Raw genomic sequence first — 22,822 nt, 5'->3', positions numbered from 1 at the left:
ATGCGGGCAACCCTACGAGCGGTGCGGAGCGGCGTGCGGGGGCAAAAACGTCACATTCAAATTCTCGACCGGCTGCCGATGCATACGCCCACCGAATAATTTGTGTTTTTATCAACTTTGTTACCTTCCTTAATAAACCATTAAAACCAATCAAGTGTGTTTGGCCTAAACAATTAACAAACAAAAAGATCGTTCCCAGTTATTTGTCTAATTGTAGTGGGTGTGGATAGATAGAAACGTTCTGAATTAATTAAATATGTCCCTTGTGACTGGATAATCGATTGAAGGTAATAATGGAATTTGTTCGAGCAAAGCAACATCAATTCTAAGAGTAAAGAAAGTTCAATATCTTATAGAAAACATTGCTACATGCAAAGAATTATATATAGAAACGAAATTGAGAAAAGAAACAATTTAATTTTACATCACAAACTAGCTTTCCACATCTAACCTCCTTCATGTGAAGTTATTAAGTCAGAAACACCCAAACTGTAATACCATACTCATTGCTTTTTCGTATTATGTTTGTGGGAAATGTGACATCGACCAGTTTCGTAACGAGATCCCGGCTTATGTTCATCCGTGTGAGAAATAGATTCGCAATCTTTACCTAGTAGAATGCGGGTTTTACTTTCGCTTGCGCTAAACATAACTTTGTTGGTTTTACGGATAATTTTATAATATATCGATATTAAGACCCCTGTGATAGACACATTAGGGTTCAAATGTTATTGTTTTGGAATTCTGGGCCTTACCATAAAAAAACTTACTGTATTACTCCAAAAAATACTGTTAGAACTTTTGACTGCCGCTGATTCGATATTATTGACGTCAACGCGTGTTGTTGTTATCAACGTCGCGTATGTTTCACCATAAATACGTATTACCACAGTGTTTAAATGGCGTGCTTACGTTATGTACTTCTGTGCTCTTCTTGCCTCTTTATAACAAACAAAAGCCTACGCATAATCACCTTATGCGTAACGAAGTGTGAAAAGGAATGCAAAAGTAAGACCATAGTGTATTCTAGTTGAAAAGAGATCACTTTGTTAAGGTCTGAGTACGGTTGTACATTGCGGCTCAGTGTACAGTGTATTGTACAATGTGGCGTATTGTACACTCGAGACAGCTTGAGTTGAGTCGACAACTGTGGAGATAAGACCGACGGAAACATCGCCACATCCACATTTAAAAGCCGGCGCATTTATATATCGGCGTGACCATCTTATAAAAATATCTCACTGTTGAAATTAATTAAATAACTCTTGTAAATACGTTCTTACAATCGATTAATTGATTAAAAAACTTCATTTATTGTAATTTTTAGATTAATTTACAAACGATTACTAAATTCAAACACTTTATTGTAAGTCTCATGAGGGTATAAATAAGAATGTTCCGGCGGCACAGAGTCAGTCTCAGTACGACCGCCGGAGTATTCAGAGCTCTTTAAGGAGGCAAAAACTCTGCTGAGAAATATAAGGATATTCATCAAAGGCTGCGTTTCATTTAAGGATGGGCAATGCTAAAAATGATGTTAGTGGTGCTACCACCACTGACGTTGTGTGTTTCTCAAACACTTCGGGCGGTGCTCATCCGACATCAGAAGTGGGATTACAAGAGCTTTCAGCCCACGAATTCACTTCGGTAGCTCATCCGCCGCCTGATGAAGTAGAACAAAATTCTCAGCGATGATGGAGATGATGCAGAAGATGTCCGAACGGCGCTCCACCCGCAGAAACAAAAATCAAGATCAATGATATCTACCTCCCATCGTTTGATCCGGATACAAACGTCGGTGTACGAGAGTGGTGCCAGCACATAGATCAGGTAATCAAAGCTTATAACCTTAATGATTTAGACATCCGGATGAAGGTGTGTAGCCTGTTGAAAGGACGCGCCAAAATGTGGCTAGATGATTGGATGGTGACCACTTTTAAATGGGAGAACAGTTGACCGTATCGGCGGAGAATGAATCTAACCCAAGAAGGTGATACTGTTTCAAATCAACCTCTTCCATCAACCTCTCGAGAAATACGTATGCTGATCATCAAAATAAAATTGTAAGTACACATTTTATTACTATTAAACTACTACCATAAAGACCCTACGAGACCCTACGAGACCCTACGAGAACCTACGAGAATCTACGACACTCTACGAGACCCTCCGAGACATCTATGAAAAATCTACGAGACCAATGTTCAGAACATTCATAGTCATAACATTCATGATTGTTTGTTTAGTAATTAATTCGCAACATACACTGTTGATTAACAATAGGTTACTGATTAGTGACAAGTTGCTTACAGATAGCGAACTCAGAGAAATACTCTTCAATGATTACAGGTGAACAAACAGGTTTCTACGAGGCTGGTGCAGAGCGCGCACCGCCTGTCAGCATGGCCGTATCGGCGTGACCATCTTATAAAAATATCTCACTGTTGAAATTAATTAAATAACTCTTGTAAATACGTTCTTACAATCGATTAATTGATTAAAAAACTTCATTTATTGTAATTTTTAGATTAATTTACAAACGATTACTAAATTCAAACACTTTATTGTAAGTCTCATGAGGGTATAAATAAGAATGTTCCGGCGGCACAGAGTCAGTCTCAGTACGACCGCCGGAGTATTCAGAGCTCTTTAAGGAGGCAAAAACTCTGCTGAGAAATATAAGGATATTCATCAAAGGCTGCGTTTCATTTAAGGATGGGCAATGCTAAAAATGATGTTAGTGGTGCTACCACCACTGACGTTGTGTGTTTCTCAAACACTTCGGGCGGTGCTCATCCGACATATATATTTAAACGGTGAATTTTCTTTATATAAATAATATATTCAGCAACTTTATACATTTGCATTTTTATGCTTACTCTATGTAATAGTATTTTTGTATTTGAAACGGATCTTGTTTTAACGAAGGCGTTTGATACATTAATCACTTGTCAATTCAAAAGCAATAGATCTGAAGAAAACTTTTATATTCATGGATTGATTGACGGTTATAAATATAGCTCGAATACGTTAACATAACAAGATATGTACGTCCTTTTAATATGTAGTCATACGATGGAATGAAAAGGAATATCACTTACTAAAGCATATTGGGAAAATTTAATATTAAAAATGCAGATTTTTAAAGTGTTTAAACCTTAAGTGGAAAGTTTATTATTGTGAATATTACGATTACACTTTTCTTATATCATTGTTATAATACTACCCCTCCCCCCTTTTTTTCCAGAGAGTATTTATTTGGGATTCTCTTCCTTATTAGAAGCATACCCACTAAACCTCTCTGTTTCTCCAACGCATCGGGACGAGACCACGGGCAAGCTTTCGCTTTCGCAGCTCCCTCGCAGTCCATAGTGTCCCTACTGGAACCAAGTTTTGTATGCAGCCTCGGTTACTGCTGCTATTGCTCATGATATTTGTGTCTTCTCATCAACTGTCCTTACGCTACTTGACAATATAATTTTTTTACACTAAAAATTACAGCGAATTTTTTTTACTTGATAATGTGTTCCTTTTAACTTTACTTGTATAAGTACTGTGTATAAAAATATGAATCATTATTACTAATTGGAAGTCTCTAATCTCTGTCATGACCTCTGGTTTACGAACGTGAGTTTTTTTTGTAAAGAAATTTTAAAACAAACCTTATGAATTAGGCTTTTGTTTTACCAGTATTCAGTAAGCAAAGGTTTGGTTAATATAAAACAAATGCACTACGTCAGAATATTAGACAAAAATGAAATGTGTTAAATAGTCACGTAAATCTGTCTTACATCAGATATCACTTGGAAATCTGCCAATTCTCACACAAAGAAAAGCTAATGTGATTATCACTTTGTCAACAATATGTCTTTCTGAATATACAAAAGAAGTAAAGCAAAAGCCTTAAAGATCCCTTTTAAAATTAATTTGTATTTACTAAATACATACGTAAGTTATGAATTAAATTGGTGAAATAAATGTTACTAGAAAGTGACCACTAACGTCCAAATGCAACAATCGATCCTCACCTTTATTTATACCCCCGAATACAAAATTAGTACACTTTCTAACCGATGGATCAGTTTTATCTATTACTAATGCTATTTAATTTTTCTGTATTCACGTCACAAATAAATAACGCTTATAAAAATGTTTCATATATTGCCTTGTATTAATAAGGTATTACATCTTTAAGTCCGTAATGTTCTTGGCAGTTTAAAGGTTTCAGCACAATGTTTTCTGTACGGCAAAAGATATTAATTTATTAAATACTTGCAGTATATTGCGAGCGCTCGCCGCAATTCAACTAATTATGTCAGGTGCTGCGGCTACTTAACTCTGCAAATTTAATCCAGGTCGCTAATAAGTTACACTGCGCTAAGACCTTTTTCCCCTAGCGCGTCTAGCCCATTGCGCCTTCTCAAATGTTAGTGCAGCCGCGACTGTAAAATAGCAGTAATGAGGTTAGTCGCGCTTGAAGAAAAAAGTTCTAAGTGGAAAACTGATGCAGGCTATAAAGTTCTATGAAAAACAAGCGTACGCGCGCAGAAAGTAGGCAGCGGATAAAATGCTTCAAAGTTTTCCGGACGCCATTTTTATTTATCTTGTTTACGTTAGCCTCAGTTTATTGTTTTCATAGCGACTGTTATATTACTTTTTTATAATGAACGAAGTTTTTTAACTAGGCTTACAACTTATCAATTAATTTAAATTCCGCTCGTTTGATTTGAAATAAGTTTCGATAATAAGTTAATTAGACGGACAAAGCATGGCAGGCAGCTTTCGATTATCATTTTTTATTTTTAAAAGTTATATTTCTTTGCTTGATGCTAAAATCATGTTTCTGAGTTCATGTATACATACTACCAAAGAGGCTTAAACAATGGCAAGGCTTAGGACGGCCTTACATACGAGTGGCCGGCCCTGATAAGCTTCCTATTCTACATGAAAGCTCTTTTCATTTCAATAAAGTGACCGTGTTATTAAAGGAAAATGTAACTTTAATCTTAAACAAAGAACGAATCAATTTGACAAACAGAAATGTCATGACTAGACTTTATACTAGTAAAAAAATGGTTATTGTGAGAAAACTATAAAAGATAGATATATGCTATCGCGGACTTTTATTTAGCACATTTAAAGAGCTACAATTCGCCATACATCATTTTGATGTAGGTCTTATAGTTTAGCCTACGTAAGCGCTGAAAGCAAAAATGTCCCTAATTTTCGCAACAAATTTTGAAGCTATATTCAAAATCTACTAGTCTTCTAGTTATTTAAAAAAAAAAAACAAAAAAATGGGACCCATCTGCAAGCACTTCCTTTCGATTAAAATATTTTTTATCAAAATCGGACCACCAGGGGCGGAGATTCGCGGTAACACACATAAAAAAAAAAAAATTCAGTCGAATTGATAACCTCCTTCTTTTTGAAGTCGGCTAAAAAGTAACTTGCGTTCAATTTCGGCCTAAATTCGCCTTTGCTTAAATCATATTAACATTGTGTACGCATTTAATATTACTTACTCTATAACTATTTTTATATAGAAACAAGATTTGTTTATATACTCTGAAATTATACTATGTACTGGACTCATATTTATAATTATTTGTCGGAAAGATATCTTTTTGAATCGTAGTAACTTTACCTACTATGGATTTTTGCTAAATCGTGTAATAACTTAAGGAGTCATTTATTTATAGTCAAAAGAACTTAGTGTTAGATTCATTAGTAGTTAGTATATAAATAAAAACGTTTATATACTTACTAACTTACCTTTATTTAAAGTCATTAAAACTGTTTAATATTAATATCAATTTTTAGAATACCACACAAAAACAAAAACATACTCACTGGCATCTGTTTTTTCACTTCACGAACTGAAAAAAAGTAAAAAAGAAAAATAAATGAAACTGCAAAATAAACAGAAAGCAACAGATTCAAAATTTGGTTCAATTAAAAATATCTTTGTAATAAATTAAAAATTACTGATATATCACAAATGTTTGGTTAATTGAGGTGACGTAAGCAAAGAATTTGCGGTTGTTACGTAACAGTGAATGACTTGTATGTAATTTAGTTCTGGAACAATGTTCGTTACTCAGTTGTAAGCGGGGAGTCGCGAGGAGGGAGGAGAGGGGGGAGGAGAGTGAGTCACGCGCCAGTTTTAAACCCTTTGCCCACACAAATAGTGTACTACCGTGTTACTTACCGTACGTGTACGTGTACGTGATTGACGTGCACATTGGTATAAATACAGAGTACAGAATAGGAATCCATATGTTCTCAATTTTAGGAGTACGTTATTACATTAAATTAGATTCTGGAACCGAATTAAACAAAACTGATTTTGATTTTTTAAATAAACTAAAAAGGGTGACAATACCGAAGTGAGCAAAGGCAATGATTCTGTCAGATTAAAATTCTCAAGAAAAAAAAAATTAAATGCATAATCTGATTATAAAATCACTAAGTTTATAATCAGTTGGTGACTAATAGAGAGTTATTCTCCTATAATCCATTCAGAAAGAAATCTAATATTATATAAATGTCTGACAGTTTGTCTGGCGCAGAATGAATCATCGCCGTGTGGAACGACTGTTATTGAATGACAAAGAAAATCTCCGCGAACTGGGAACCGACTGTCAACGGTATGCTTGAAGTTTATATAATCTGATGAGACAAAATTTAAAGCTAAATATATTTTATATTTTTATAGCAGCGTATCTCGGGACCCCGACTGGCCGCCGACCTATCGGCCGACCTAGATACCGCTGGCGTGACGCTGTAGAGCTAGACCTGATGGAGCTACGAGCGCTGGACTGGCAGGAGAAGGCACAGGACAGACAAGTCTGGCGATCTCTTGTGTCGGAGGCCAAGACCCACTTTGGGTCGCTGCGCCAGCGGAGTAAGTAAGTAAGTAAAGCTCAAGATGTCGTTTCATGATATTTTATGCTTATTTGTCTGTTATTTGGCCATTAAGTGTCATGACCAAAATGTAAATCGTTCAGAATTTAGTCACTTCCCTTATTATATTTATGAAAATTAATAGCAAATGCAAACCAGGGCCTATTGCTGCCGAAAACTTTAAGTCAAATGAGCATCTTGATTGAGAGGAAGACAACATTTTACACTTGAGCTTTTAGTGACAGAAATATACTTGCAGTTAAACTCAATATAAAACAACATGTAGCAAACACTTATCACAAGTGGACGACAACTGACAGCGCTCAATCTCTGCAAATATAATATTATCTATATTGATATTGATTCAGTCACGGCTCTCCTGATACCGCGCTGTGACATCAAATTACTTGTATAACCATAACTTTGACAGGTAAATTCGACAGTTTTTTTTTTATATCATAAGGTGGCAAACAAGCAAACTGCCACCAATACGCCTAAAAAGCAAAGCATTCGCTGCCCATAGACATCCACAATTGCAGATGCATTGCCTACCTTTAATTGACAGAGGAGGGGACGCACAGAAAGAGGATATATTCTCTTGCTATGCGTCCGTCCCTACATAAAATCCACTTCCCCTCCCACCTTATTCTTATAAGGAAAGCATGGAAGGGAACGTGGACTAAAATAACGCCTTCCCGTGCGTTTGCACGTGGAAATCCCATGGTTGAGGTATTAATGTGTAAGAGGATTATTGATTTAATATATGTGAAGTGAATCATATCCGAAAACATTAAATTTAGTTACCAACTAGCATTTTGGAGTTAATTGAGAATCACCCATAAAAAAAAACAATGTTCAATGTATAAATACTTGATTGTTAAGCCGTTTATATATTAGTTAATGATAATGTCACGTCTCACGAAAGTTTAAATAATTTAATGTTACATATGTAACTAGCGATTAATGAAGTATACAAAATTCGCCATTGTTCTGCCATTAACGTAATACTTTAGTTACGAAAGGATGAGAACTGGGTCAAGAATCATTACTTGTAGCCTGGATTTTTATAATCTGGTAAAAGCAACTAAAAGTTAAATTTCCTACATTATCCAATTTTTAAATTTTATCGATAACCGGATATTGTGTTACAAAATGTAAAACGGATTTTGTTTTGCCGTTAAATAGGATATTTGTAGATTATGATGACGTTTAGTTAGCTCGTAAATCATATGTTTGTGTACGTACGGACTTAACGAAACGTGTAATGGCTACTCGGGCTGCTGTATCCGTTGGTTTGCGTAACTGTTACAAATTACATAAATAAATGATTTAAACTTAACTAAGGCGAAACCGTGGCCTAAATTATGAGTATATATGATAAAATAAGAATTTTTTTTTTTTTCAAATAAATTTTAAAATATCATTATTTAAATCTAAATGGAATGGAGGAAATTTATACAAACGTAAACTATTTATGTTGAAATGTTATTTTCAAAAAATGTTTTAATTTTAGAATGAGTACTGAAATTTAAGATTCAAGAATACATTTTTAAATTATATGCGATTAACGAATGTTTTATAAAGTATTTTTATAAATATGTACGGTCGTAATAAAAAAGCTTGGATATAAAGTAAGCATATTGGTAACAAAGAATAATAACTCATGAATATTTTATGACTTGTTTATATTTTTGAAGATAATACTTTAGAATTTGTTACAATAAATTTCTAAATAAGAAAAACTATAGTGTTTTTCTTTTGCACGGAGCAAAGTCTGGGCGGTGCGCTAGTATTATCAATTTTAGTTTATTTTCAGTGCATTTCGAGGCATTACAGACGTTGCTTTGAAAAACAGATTTATTAATGTTCGTAATGAAATCCTTAGCGCAGACGATCGTTGCAATTATTTTCATTTTCAATCTTATTTCTCAGCAATCGAATCTATCAACGTATATTTAAAGAATAATAAATAGGCATGTGAACTTCAGGGGGTTTATCACGAAAATTTGCGAGAAAGTATTACGATGACGTGACGTTACGAACACTTTCACGCAAAATTTCGTGCTAGGCCCTCAGAATTAACTTATAAGGTACTTATCGTTTCTAAAATTGTGTAACAAAATCAAAACTACAACAACTTTCTTACTAATAACTTTCTAGCAATTGTAAAAATAATGTACTAAAGAGCTAAGTAAAGAGTTAAACGGCAATCAAAGTTGTCTAATGATCGCTAAGGAAGCCCTTCAGGATTCAATTTGAGAAATCTACACTAAGAAGCTCCCTTAGTGGGGTTATTCCGTTTAACAACTGGAACAATTGTAAATGTGCGAGTTGCCGTGAAGTAGGTCATTGCACCTCGACCGACGTGACGCGGACTGGAGAGCGCTGCGACACTTTGCTATAATGCATTGTACTCAACATTTGCTGAAATGATGGGAAAAACATATTTCAATGGTAGAATTATCTTAGGGTGTATGGTAAGTCGTTGCACTAAATTGTATCACAATCTTTATTACAACTAGCTGTCGATTCCGTCAATGCGGAAATTAAAAAAAAAACTTAAATAAGTAGCCTATGTGTTCTTCCAGACTATATTCTACATCTATGCCAAATTCCAACAAGATCTGTTGAGCTGTTCTGAAGATACCTTCAAATATCCATCCATCATCCATAAAAACATTCACATTTATAATATTAGTAAGATTTGATTTCAATTAGTATTTCAATATTTGTTTTCAAGATTTACAAATAAACACCTATGTGTTCCTGTGAGCTGTTCTCCCTTGATGATTGCGTATCATTTCAGTGAATTAAACATACATTCAGAACAAATAAACAAATATGAATCAAATCTGAAAATACTTTCATCTGAACAAAATAATTTTAAACAAACATCTCTAGAATACTCAAATAATAATCTCAGCAGTTAATCCCAGTGGCAACGACCTCGAAACAGAACCATTTTATACAGTAGAAATAAACAAAAGAATAATTTCGGAACTATATTCCATATGTCGACAGCATTCAGCGCGAATAACGCGACGTCCGTGTGTTCTTGACGTCTTGATGGCTACCTTAACAACATTTTATAAATGAGTGTTTATAAAAACATTATAAAGATCAACGGTGAGTCCGAAACGTTACGGATTTATTTATTTACACAGCGCTAATTGATTTAAGCATTCACTTCATTGCTGCCAATAAAATACGATATATATTTTTAGTTAAATGTTCTAAACGTTTAATTTGAAATTATGAGAAAATGCGAATAATTTTATAATGGTTTATTTTGAATACAATGACAAAAGACGTAAAATTGTAAAGTATAGAAAGATGCCAACTTCACGCTTAAGTTTTGTTTTTTTAATTTGTCTATTTTTCCTTCACACGTCTGATGTAACTTTACGATTTGTTTAAACTATTGCGGCAGTTAAAACTGAAATGTTTGTACATGAGACCATCTCGTTCATTGAAAGTGAATGTCTTTTATTGTACAGACAACCGGACGGTACGATCAGACATTAATACAAAATTTACGGCTATGATTTCCGGCGCGCGCGCTAGATGGCGTTTTGATAACAAACGAACGACGATATTGTGGGTAGTTTTATTTTGTTTACGTTTTGGTTCTTTTGAAAGTTTTAATGCGACTATGAGAATGTAGGTGTAGCAAGATTTACCAGAAAATAGGTGTCTCTTACTCATCAGTTTTACGTTACGTAAAGACGTAGAATCAAGTACACAATGTTTTGAGAGCCATTTAAAACGAACAACTAATTCTGTTTTTAGGCACATAATTATAACTACGCAAAGAGATACGGCATACGTAAATTATTGTTTGTTACAAGAATGTGAATTTCTTTGTTCAAACTGTAAAGTGACCCTAACCAAAGTGATATAAAATTAAGCTACTCATATATTTTAATTCTTTTATAAACTAAGATTGTTCCGTAGATAAGCTTACGTAACGATCATAGCCTACGTTTGTCTTACTTAGATTAGTAAAAATAACACAAAAAAGGATTTTAAAATGTAAATTATGTAATATGTAAATGTAAATTTTAATATGTACGATATTGAAAAAGATTTCTAGAGTTTATTTATCTTTCTTTGTAATTAACTAAATTTGTTTTTATTGGAAGGCTTATGGGGCGATATGGTCGCATTGCGACAAAGCCTCTTAAATTATTAAATAAAAAAAAATAAAAAAAATTTGTTTTTACGTGTAACGTCATCGACAGTATTTACAGTATATTACGATACCTGCGTGAACTTGTAGCTCATGTTGTTTGCAATAAAACGTTACGGCCGCAATAAAATGTTTATTGAACGTATTGATTTCTATTTGTACATGCAATAAAATTAATACGTAAATTAAAATTCAAATGGAAAAACGCACGGGAATGTTGATGTTGCCTGGTCTCTTTGTATCTAGCTATAAGTATAGTTTAAAATCCATATTTTTTTACTAAATGTGCTGAAGAGCTTTTCGTCAGCTTCTCAGCTTGTTAACTTTAAATAATCGTCTATTTTAATAAATAGCTGATAAGTATTTCCTGGAATTAGCATGTTTAAACAACTTGTCAGCTTCATAAATCGGAAGAATTTGTTTGTTTTTATATTTTATATACAGAAAACTAACACATAACGTCATCGTAAGTGTTATAATTTTATATGTCGCTAAGGAACATGTTTCCATAACCCTTCGATCAAGAAATTATGTCTAGTCGTAACATCTTGTAGTTTTCCAATAGAGTTAGTCACATATCAAAGAGCTTATTCGCTTCTTATTCACTGTAAGCTATGACCTCCTGGTAGATATTTTAGGTATTACAAGATGAGCTTCAAATCGTTTATTATGACAACGGTAGCCAGCGCCTTTATCTGTGATTACAGGCACAATAAAGCCGGTCGAGCTGACGAAGCGACGAGCGCATTTCAATGGCGAGTCAACAAACAGACGAACCGATGGCCAAGTATTTATAGATTTTGTTTGCACTGGACGCTTCCTTTCCTACCAACGTACGGTTTGTCTCTGTTGTTTTACTACTGGATTATTTTACAATGCAAAATTTTCATCTACTTCTATAATTTTTTCTTTTATCTGTGGCAATCATATATCCGAAACACGTGTTCAAAAACATACAGTATAAACGCATGATAGAATGTTTTCATACAAGTATTTTAGTATTGAAAACTCTCCATAAATAAAATAAAACACTAACTGTTTAGTAGAATATAATATTACTAAATTATGTTACTAATTTGTTTAGTTTCATGATAAAAAATACTAATAACAGTAACCATTTCATTAATGAAAAAAATGTATAAAAATATCTGAAACTACACAAATAGAACTCACATTCTCGTTAAAATTCTATTCTATTTAAATAAACAACCGTCATATTTAAAAACAAAATAAAAACCAACAAAAGAGTCTAAGCACATCACTAGTTTGGCGTGGCGACGTGTGGGCTAGGCATTGTCCGCGCTGTCATCTGTCATATTGCCAAATGATGTATCATCCGTTTCGTAACTATTCTGCGAATTATACGTGTCTGAATAATTTGTAACCACATTGTATACGTTAGATTTATTTACAAAACACTTTGATTCAAATAAAATAAGGAAACGACGAGGAATATCGTAAGCATGTGAGTTTCTTAAAATTGCAACAAAACGAAAAGGAAAAAGCTTGTTATGAGACATAAGTGCATCGGAATGTAAAGGTATTTTTTTTATATTCTGCTCATTTGTGCGTACCTTCCTCCGTCCTCCTATTGCGGATGTCTATGGGCGGCGGTGGCTTCGCTATATCGGCGAATTCATGATATAAAAAAAAAAAATAATGGGATCTTGGGATAATTTGAAAATTCCCTACATGATTATTCACCAACTGACGAGATCTAAAACGAGAACATTTGAAATTGTTAAATTTCAACAAAGCGTTGTTTGCTTGGTGGGCGAACAACGCGGGTTGTCTGAGATCCAGGGCTGCCACAAATTCCCCAGTGCTATTAATTCGTAAAAGGAGTATTTTAAAAATGTCCACTCCGTGCCTCAAAGCAATTACTGTGTAATGTAAAAAAGTGACTTACGTTAAAATGTTCTAGAACATTTACTATACAGGATGTCTATAAGAATACTATTACAAATCTATATATAAAATTAGAGTACGTATGTAACAAGAAAATTAATTTTTAAATAATTTTCTATTTCTGTCTGTCCGCAAGTCCGTATTTGTGCTGGGTAATCTCTGAAACTGTCGAATCGATTTTGTAACGCCTTTTACTGTAGGTCTTGAGTATTCTACGCTAATGAATTTGCGGAAAGCGTATTGTATCTAATCTTCTATATATATAAAAGAAAGTCGTGTTAGTTACACTATTTATAACTCAAGATCGGTCGAACTGATTTAGCTGAAAATTGACGGGGAGGTAGCTTAGAACTAGGAGACGGACATAGGAACTTTTTTATCTCGTGTGCATTTTTTTTATTCCGCGCGGACGAAGTCGCGGGTAAAAGCTAGTTATACATATTTCTACTTATATCTTTTCATATAAAATTATAATTGCTTGGTTTTTCTATTTAGCTTTTATAATTGTCTTGGTGAGAGTTAGACATATGGAGTAAAGGACAGTAAAATCAATATATGTATTTAATTTTATGTCAGTTTAATATTTATTTCCATCATATATATTATTTAATGTACTATGTTAGGTTTATCGATACAATGTAATATGTTTTATATGTTATATACTATGTAGTTAGCCCTTTAAAATCGGTTTTTGCGTAGAGATTAGAGAAAGGGGCTCTTTGTTCTGTAAGCATTGACTTTTTAATGAGCCCTTCAAAGTCTGTAGACTAGTAAATAATGTTTTACCTTTTATCTAAAATGCTGGATGAAAATTTAATTTTTTAACATCAACAAAAATAAAGTTAAACAAAAAAGTAAAGGAAAATTGTATTGTCAACTTCACTTAGTGTCGACCTAGAATCATAGTCTTAGGACGTAGCGATTAAGAGTTTTTTTTTTTTTAAATTTAGGTGCCTAAAGCAATAAAGACAAATTGAAAACTTAGCCACGGATACTGACGACATACATATTATGTAGTTTTACGTAGGAACTATTCAAACATAATAATATAAAGAGTTTAGTGCGCGATGTCGTGCGGATGTCTGGCGCCTTGTTACCAGCAATTATCTTGCCAGTAAATTACATACATTTAAAGGTCAAGTTCATACCCATATTTAATATTATCTAGACTTTACAATACATGTATAAATATAGACTTAAAAGTAGAAGCAAATTAACTTAAGATACTGAGACATTGTGTTCGTTATCCATTAAATATTAAAAAGCTATTATAAGCAGAATATTCTACATTTTTGCTGGTTTAAGAATAATTTCGTTCTCATATATTTTTCTATAACATTACTCAGTTTTCATGTTTTGAGTATATAATTATCTACTCAGCTATAACAGTTATGACTGCAATAAACAATAATGGGGGTAGGTAGAGTCATAAATGCTGACGTGTGATACTTGAAAATTCAGTCAGGTTCATACCATTAGTAGATTGCGATAGCATATATGTTGATGTGACGTCATATTTTATGAAATATTTGAAATATTCATCGATGTATTGCTTATTTATTGATACAATATTTGCAAAAAGGTCACTAAGTTTTGTAACACCTTTAAAGTAAAAAAAAAAAACAATAATTAATTTATCATAGGATTAGTAATCTTTGCCGATTGAAGAAGGTAAGAAACAAAAAATAAATAAAAAAAAAAAAAAAAAGAACTGTCACACCGAACGTAAATTTTCCTTTAACCGGTTCTCTTCATCCTTTGCCAAATATAAATGAGTAATTTCAATGAAAGACACTACCAGTGATGACGTAAAAGTGTATAATTATTAGTGCTTAAATTTTATATCGACTTATACCTACAAAATAATAATCACAAAGTCATTAAAATAAACGATCATAGAACTTAAGTTAGCTACGAGTAGTTAAATAAACGACAAACCATTAGCAATGACGTCAGTCATATTTGAAAAACGTCACGTAGTTATCGTAAATACTTCTGAGACTTTATTTGGTCTGGACAATTCAATTTGTAGAGATAATAAGCGGTGTTATCGGCGAAGTGGTGCGGCCTATTTTTTCTGGCCTGACAATTTTTCGACGTTGAGGATGATTGTACTTAATAGCGTACCATTATTCTTCAATTTTTATAAAGTACTAGCTGTCGCCCGCGACTCCGTCCGCGCACAGTTAAAGACAAAAAAAACTAAATGGTTATGAAAAATAGATGTAGAAATAGAGGAGTTCAAGTTCGAACCCCGTGACGCGAGAATTTCATATATAAGATTTTCAGTCAACAAAACATTTTTTCATCTTGAAAAGTATACCGTTCCTTTTAATAGTAAAATTTTGAATATCATCTAAAATAATAAAAGGATTGTTGATGAATAAAAAAAAAAATAAAATTAGAACTATTAAGAAATGAAAATGCAAGTAAAAAAGAAACACAACGACATAATTCGGTGTTTGGAATTTGAATCTACACTTCCAAGGCCCTTATCTGATAGTTGAAGGGCGAGGGACGGCCCTTTGGGATCGAAAGGACGACAAGATTTATGAGGCAGATAAATATCATATATTTTGACGAAGGACGAAGATGATATTCTGAAAGCTGGATACGTTTGCCAAATATGATACAAAATATCAGTGGTGTTAAGATATTCTTTAAGAATCGAGAGTTCCGTGCATTTTCAATGTCCAAACATTTACAAAACATATTGTTATCCCTCTCCATTCTTCTCACAAAATAGAAATAGTTATATGTTTTAGTATACATGTTTCAGCAGTGGAAACCCTCTACAGAAAGATATTGAACAATAAAACGTCAAGTAGTCAATTATTTTGGCGTCAACAATTGAATTATTGGAAAGGAATTATTAACTCGTATCAGCAATAATTTCGATTGGAAATGTATCAAACAAGAGAGCTAACAATAGCTCAGTCAGTCGAGCAAATAAGCGCTGAACGAATGAACGTTCAGTATTGAGCGAGTGAACGCTGAGCGAGTGAGAACTGAGCGTTGAGCAAACACTCCACAGTCCGCCGCTCATTTTTTCGAGTGGCACATTAGTTAATGGGCTCCACTCGACTGCGACTGTTAATGATACAACTGCATCATATGTTACTCGTAAGATTGTACAATGTTTAATGCTTTTAATCCATTTTAAATGTACGATAAAACGCCGCAAGTTTTTTTTATGATAACAAAATTTGCTATGTCGGTGACTAAAATTTAATACGTTCGGAAATCTATCTGTAAAATAAATCAATATTGATTTAATTCCGAGCTGTGCCCGCGACATCGTCCGCGTGAAATACTGTATTCGGGTAGCATTTTTAATGACTTGTGAAGTGTGAAAGCGAGACAGACAGTCAGAGTTACATATTATAGAGTTATAGAGAAATATTTGCAGAAAAATTACAGTTGTGTAGTAATGGAAAACTTTTTCACTTATATCGAAATCTTCTCATAAAGTAATTGAACCGAACTTTAGGGAACATAAAAGCGTCGTTCATGTCAATGTCAGGTAAAAGCAAACATAATTTGCGTATTAACGATGATTTAATGGCCCTCTCATGGCGCCCTCTGTCGCTGAGATCTGTATAATGATTTAATTTAAATGGCTATGATTCAATAGCTATCGATTTTAGTATGATATTGAAGCTTCAATGAGCATTAGAGATAAATTAAGACTGCAAATTATATTCGAGGTAAGGATACCTCATGTTAATTTGGATTTTATTGCAATGTAAAATAAGATGGTGTATAAACACCTAGCCATATTGCCCGGAACTCCGTCTGCACAGAATTAAATGCGCGACTAAATATGAAAATCAAACGTATCGCACGAGAATCGCACACATTTTCTGTATTATAGGTAGCTTAAGTATTCTTCCAGGTTGTGTTCTGTATACATATCAAAATTCCTAGTGATTCGTTTCTCTTTTCGTAATTATTACACGAATAAGTAGTAAAAAGTTAAAGTAAGAAACAAATAGAAGTTATTATAAATTTAATGACAAGTATAATTTGGAAGAAGCAACATTTCCGTCCGACGAATAACAAAGGCCTCATAAAAATATGCAAATATCGACATTGCCTCCGATGATACGATAAAAATGCAAATTCTTTCTACATGGAAAATTTCTTTGAACATCATGTCTTACTTGGGAGAAGTACTTTTTTTAATTTATTAACATACTAGCTGTCGCCCGAGACCACGTACGTGTGGAATTAAAAAAATAATTAGTAGCCCATGTGTTCTTCCAGGCTATGTTCTACACCTGTGCCAAATTTCATCGAGATGCGTTGAGTCGTTCTAGCTCTAACAAACATCTCTAGATAGCTTTTAAACATCCATCCATCCGTCCATCTAAACATTCGCATTTATAATATTAGTAAGATATGATTACAATACGTGTTTCATGAAGAAATAAAATAGTATACAAATGTTTTAATATTATTGTTAGAACGCTAAAAGAGTGCTAAACGTTTGACGTTATATCGATGTCGAAACGCTTCACAATGACGCCACACAAAATTTATGAAAGTATAAACGTCAGAGCGTTACCACACAAACTTTTTGAATCAGCTCCGACGAATAAATCCAGACTCATTCAGCGTCGCATATTAGCTTAATAAAAAATAATGTACGACTGCAATGTCCTTATTATGTTTAAGTACAGACTTCAGCCGGTTGCCAGATATGAAAGGCCTCAATCATTTACATCGGTACCGGATGTACTGGCGCCGGAATTTATTAGACTGGAACCCAGCAGGAAATATATCTGAAGAAATTTTACATTGACAGGCGAAAGCGGGAGCGATGTAGCTTAAATGCTGGTGACTTTTAGCGGCTGCTAACTCACAGATTGCCAACTATGATGGTTAATAAAAACCCTTTTGAAATGTCTCTCTGAAGGATAAATAAGTCTAGTTTTTTTGTTACTTTTAAGTGAACATAAGTAAATCATACACTAAAATATTATTTTCAGTAGGTATTGTATATGTCATACCGCTACAGCGTCCGCTATCGCCTGTGTACTATAATCAAAGCTTGTAGGGAAGGGCGTTAAAAGCGTAGTGCGCAATTCCTACGGCGTAGCGGCTACGACACAGTTAAGTCCAACTGTTTGTTGAGTCATTGGCTAAGTATATGACGCAGTTAGCTTGAATGGCACAGTATTGACCTTTAGTGTTTTAACTTATTAATATTTTGTAACATAACACAGAAATTAGTACCATTATGTTACTAGAGGCTCCTTAGTTTTGCATCGTATAAGTTATATATAGTTTCATAAGAAGGCCTTTCTTAAGTTTCGTCTAAATTATTGCAGAATTATTTTGTAATAATTAGGTAATATAATAAGAGAATTCGCGTCATAGTCAAAAATTAAAATAATTTGACTATACACATCTAACCATATAACTGAAAATTTACTACAATTTACACATTGCTTGTGTGTTTTAAATTAATTATTGAAACCGAAATATTTAAATTTGGTAATATTTTTAGAAGAATTTATATCAATTCAATAAACCAAAAACTACCTTTTATTGCAACATTTTTTTAATAAAAGTTGTGTATAAAGTATTATAGGGAAATTTGATATATTGAATCATTTTGCGCGGAACGTGAGTGCCATATTTGTACTAAAACGCGGGTTTATTATGTGACGAAAGCTTAACGCCCTACTGACTTATTAGGCAAGGAGCGTATTTTGTGCGCACAGAATTTCGCACGCTTTGGTTGCTCTAAGAGTGGGATTACTAACTGCGAATATAATTAATGTATATTTTATTCAACTTGTACTCTTTTTCCTTACAATATAATTTTTAATCTTGAAGAAAAATCAGTGTAAAACTCATGCATAAAAATACGATTTATTTTCTAAAAGCAAATGGCGGAGCAACACAATGCGATCGCAGCAAAAAGTTCTGTTTTTAACAAAATAAACAAGCTCCGTTGTAAAGAAACCATTCATTTGACACAAGCGCGTCATCTCTAGACGGTTGAAGAGATAATAAAAAGGCGGGAAAACAAAAGCGCCCAGCCAAGATGGCGAAATTATAATGGCCGACCCTTTTTATGGCTTTTCAGAAAAGTCAAAGAAACCGACGCTTTCCGCTTATAAAATGGTTGTAAATTCCTTACGAAAATGTTCCATTTTCAAACATTTCATTGCAATACTTCTGTAAAGGTATACAAGTAATTATTTTACGAGTTTGTTTTCGTAGTTATTTGTTTCACATTTTATTAGGTTAACTGTCGAAATGTTCGAGTTTTCCGCATACATTATTAGATAGATAAAACAAATCGTAAATTTACATTCATACATGTCTTGGCTTAATTAATTTTTATTCGTTTGTTTTTCTTCAATACAATTTCAAGTGTACGAAGTTTATTAATAACTATGTTCGTAGAAAATAGAAAATGTTTTAAAAATGATCATTTAGTCAGTAGTTTTTCGTTCAGAGAATTTAAAATCCAATTAAATTAAATAAGATTTCTTTTATTCTTTGTATTTGTTCATTTAAGATGGACTACATTAATCAATATTGAAATATTTGTTACAAAACGAGCATTTGCATCTAAAAATCATATTGCAAATTGTAGATTATAAGTTTTTAAATCATAGTGAATTTAAAACTGCAACTTTATCCAGACTGTATAGACAAAACCTTGTTAAATTTATTTTTCCAAAAGCAAATTTTAACGTAAATGGAGTATTGAATTGGATTTTATTTGAAAAAATAATATCAAAGGTTTTTCATATTTAAAACATGTTTATACATCTTAAATTGCTACACGCAGAGTTGTTAAGTGGTGCCCATAGTTTAGATTTATAATGATAAATCTACACTGACAGTTTTCTTTAGTGATCAATTCTGAGTGCGATTGTAAAACCAACTTGTCGACTATTCTCCAGACATAGTGGCAACTAATGTTCGTGGTTGTACACTCATTGTACACAGTATACATGTGTGTACATGATGTACACGATGTACACAGCTCGCTGAGTCAACGTACGTGATGTTGCACGTTTTACAATAAACAATCGAAAATATTTACGCAGTACTGCAATATGTTTGTTTCGCATTATTTGAAGTACTGGCAATAATTCAGGAATATCTAAACTGCAGCTTTCTACGTTGCAACTTAGTTCATAGAAAACGTGAAGAACCATTGATTTGCGGTAATTTTCAACGTAGATAAAATTGGCCATATAGGAACAGCATACGCCTTACTTTCTTATCTCTTGGTCACTCTTAAACACGCAAAAGATGAATTTATTTATTGCGCATATAACGCATGTTATTTATGTTTATCCTACATCCGGAATATTACATACTATAGCAGGATATCATATCGATGAGATGTAGATATTGTTTCGCGAAAGGATGCTGCGTAGTAGGTACATAAGGTTTCAGATTTCTGTTTAGAAATGTTGTAACGATTCGGAATGTTGTTGACATTCCATCAGAGTCACTTAAATATTCCTTAAAAATGTACCTGTAGTAAATATATATTCTTGCAATAATAAGGGACATTGAAAAGTTATTTTCAATACAAGTAATTATTTATAGGCACCGATATTGATAGGTATAATGATAAAAAAGAATTGGAAATTTCAATTGAATGTTTCGATGAGCCAATTGTTTTTGTAAGCCAACGAAACTAAAATCAATTTTGTACTTTAATTAGAAGCAAATCCTTTGTTCAACTCTCAGTAAGTAGATACCTACCTAAGCAGACTTCGTTGTAAGAACGTGTCTAGAATTCGCGAAAACTTGAAATTGCGACGCAATACTAAAGATCGATGAAGAACTTTATAAGAACCATTAAAATAGACTGAAAAAGTTGATAGTTCAAATCTGGTGATTAATAACGTTATTTCTAAGTTACATATAAAATAAGTTGAATTATTGTTTGTACATAACTTTATTGTAAAATATTGCTAATTTTTCAATAAAACAATTCATCAACTGGTAAGAAATAGAACAATTGAGTCAGGCAACAAACAGTTAATGTTACGTCCGCTTCAAAATTAGCTGAAGCAAAATGAAAACTATTTGGATAAGGCTAATGGCTGCATTATAAATAAGACGTTGAAACTACTCGTGAAATAAACTATCCACATACTGGGTTAATGATATCAAAATAGACGTTAAAAGAACAAACAATAAAACAATCACGTCGAAAAAAACACCTTATTCTTTTTAGCGTAAGATATTTTCAGCGAAGAAGAATGTTGTAAAACGCGTGAACTTTACGTCGAAAAGCATGTAAACTAAATAATGACAAACAAACAGACACGCGCTAAAATAAACATGAAGCTATACATTTACATATATATAAATCGTAAATTCACCTGAAAATGTGGTTCTCACTGCGGCCAGCTTCGCACCGGCTGCATGACGGGATTAACAAGGCGCGGGCCGCAACGGGCAGCTGTCAGATATACACACGACTGCACTTAAACGCGGGCGTAACGCGACTGGGACTGTCAGTGGGAATGGGATAGCCTCGCCCCAATCGATAGGACGTTCTCCCGCGCCCGCCGCCCGCCCACACCCCGCATTCGCCCTCCACTCACCGACCATACAACAGGTTGCGTGCGTGCGCCGACCACCGGCCAGTAAACACCCATCGATGCAAGACCGATGCAATTCCTTAGAAGTTTTCCACGATGAGAAAATTACAGCACGTCTCGTAGGAATTGTAGGGCACGTTACTTATATGTTGTAACTATATAAGACGCCGACGGAAAAGTACTGAAGTGATATACTAGCCCCAGCGACCGACGATGACCCCAAAAGGTCGTCTGGAATCAGTGATTGCTCTCTTATTGTCTATACAGTAATCGTTAAATGAGCTGTTTTCAATTAATTTAATTAGTTTCTATTCATTTTTCATGAAACTAGTATACAGAAGACTTCAGTTGAGAATTTTTTACACATCATCATCATTTTATACAATCAAATTAGTCGGCTACAATTTCAGATTTTCTAACTTTAAGATTCTACTCCAATCGGTATTCTCAAACAATCGACGTTGATCTCGATTTTCGAACATTTTCAAATCTACGTAATATAATTTTATTCGTGTAATTTATATATTTAAATTGGTAGAAAATTAATTTAAAGCGAAAAAAGTGTACATATCTAAAAAAATAAATTAAAAAAAAATTACAGCATATACTCTCTCTATTTTGGAAATAAAATATTTATTTATGGGTTTCTTTTTAAACTTCTTCAAATTTATTTATATAAAATTTATTTTTTTATTTATACATAAATTTCTCATGCATTTGTTACAATAGTCTGTGTTACACATTCCTGTCAGATTAAGCTGTAACATATTCAGAATTCTAAGCATGCAACGCTGAGACAGATTGCATGAATATTGCCCAGTAATCCATGTTATAACTTAGTTATAAGATTGCCTGTTGTAAGTGTTATAAATAACTAGGTTTTGCCTGCGACTTCATCTGCGCCGAATATAAAAAAAGACAGTGGCCTACGCATTCTTCCAGACATTGTTCTACATATATACCAAATTTCGTTTTGGAGGTACTTTCTAACATACATCCATCCATCCATCTAAGCATTCATATATATAATGAAAAGATTATTTACATTTTTACCCGAACGGCCTTTTTGGATAAAAAAAAAGGTTAATATAATATGGTCGCAATTCACACTCCCCTAAGTCAATTAACGTAGGTTTGGTAAAATTAAATGGAATAAACGTTTTATAAACGCATGACAGCGTCGGAATAAAGTTGACCTATTTAGCATTCGTACATTTCATTTACCTTA

The 22,822-nt window shown here is 33.4% G+C and overlaps 1 protein-coding gene across 4 annotated transcripts in view; it reads right to left on the bottom strand.

Moving 5' to 3' along the window:
• Window positions 1–21,578, bottom strand: part of LOC106713843 — a 40,438-nt gene extending 18,860 nt beyond the window's left edge. The window contains exons 1-2 of one of the 4 annotated variants that reach the window (XM_045679745.1): window positions 21,373–21,578; window positions 5,854–5,879 (exon numbers count right to left, since the gene is read on the bottom strand). The gene's annotated coding sequence lies outside the window, so the exon portion shown is untranslated. The remainder of the gene's footprint in view (window positions 1–5,853; window positions 5,880–21,372) is intronic. The other 3 variants (XM_014506730.2, XM_014506729.2, XM_014506727.2) reach the window with 3 other exon arrangements.
• Between the last annotated feature and the right edge of the window lie 1,244 nt (window positions 21,579–22,822).

This window comes from Papilio machaon, chromosome 10 (assembly GCF_912999745.1).
Source record: "Papilio machaon chromosome 10, ilPapMach1.1, whole genome shotgun sequence".
NCBI classification, from domain to species: Eukaryota; Metazoa; Arthropoda; class Insecta; order Lepidoptera; family Papilionidae; genus Papilio; species Papilio machaon.
The sequence above is the reverse complement of the archived record's forward strand: the minus strand, read 5'-3'. Positions and strand labels throughout refer to the sequence as shown.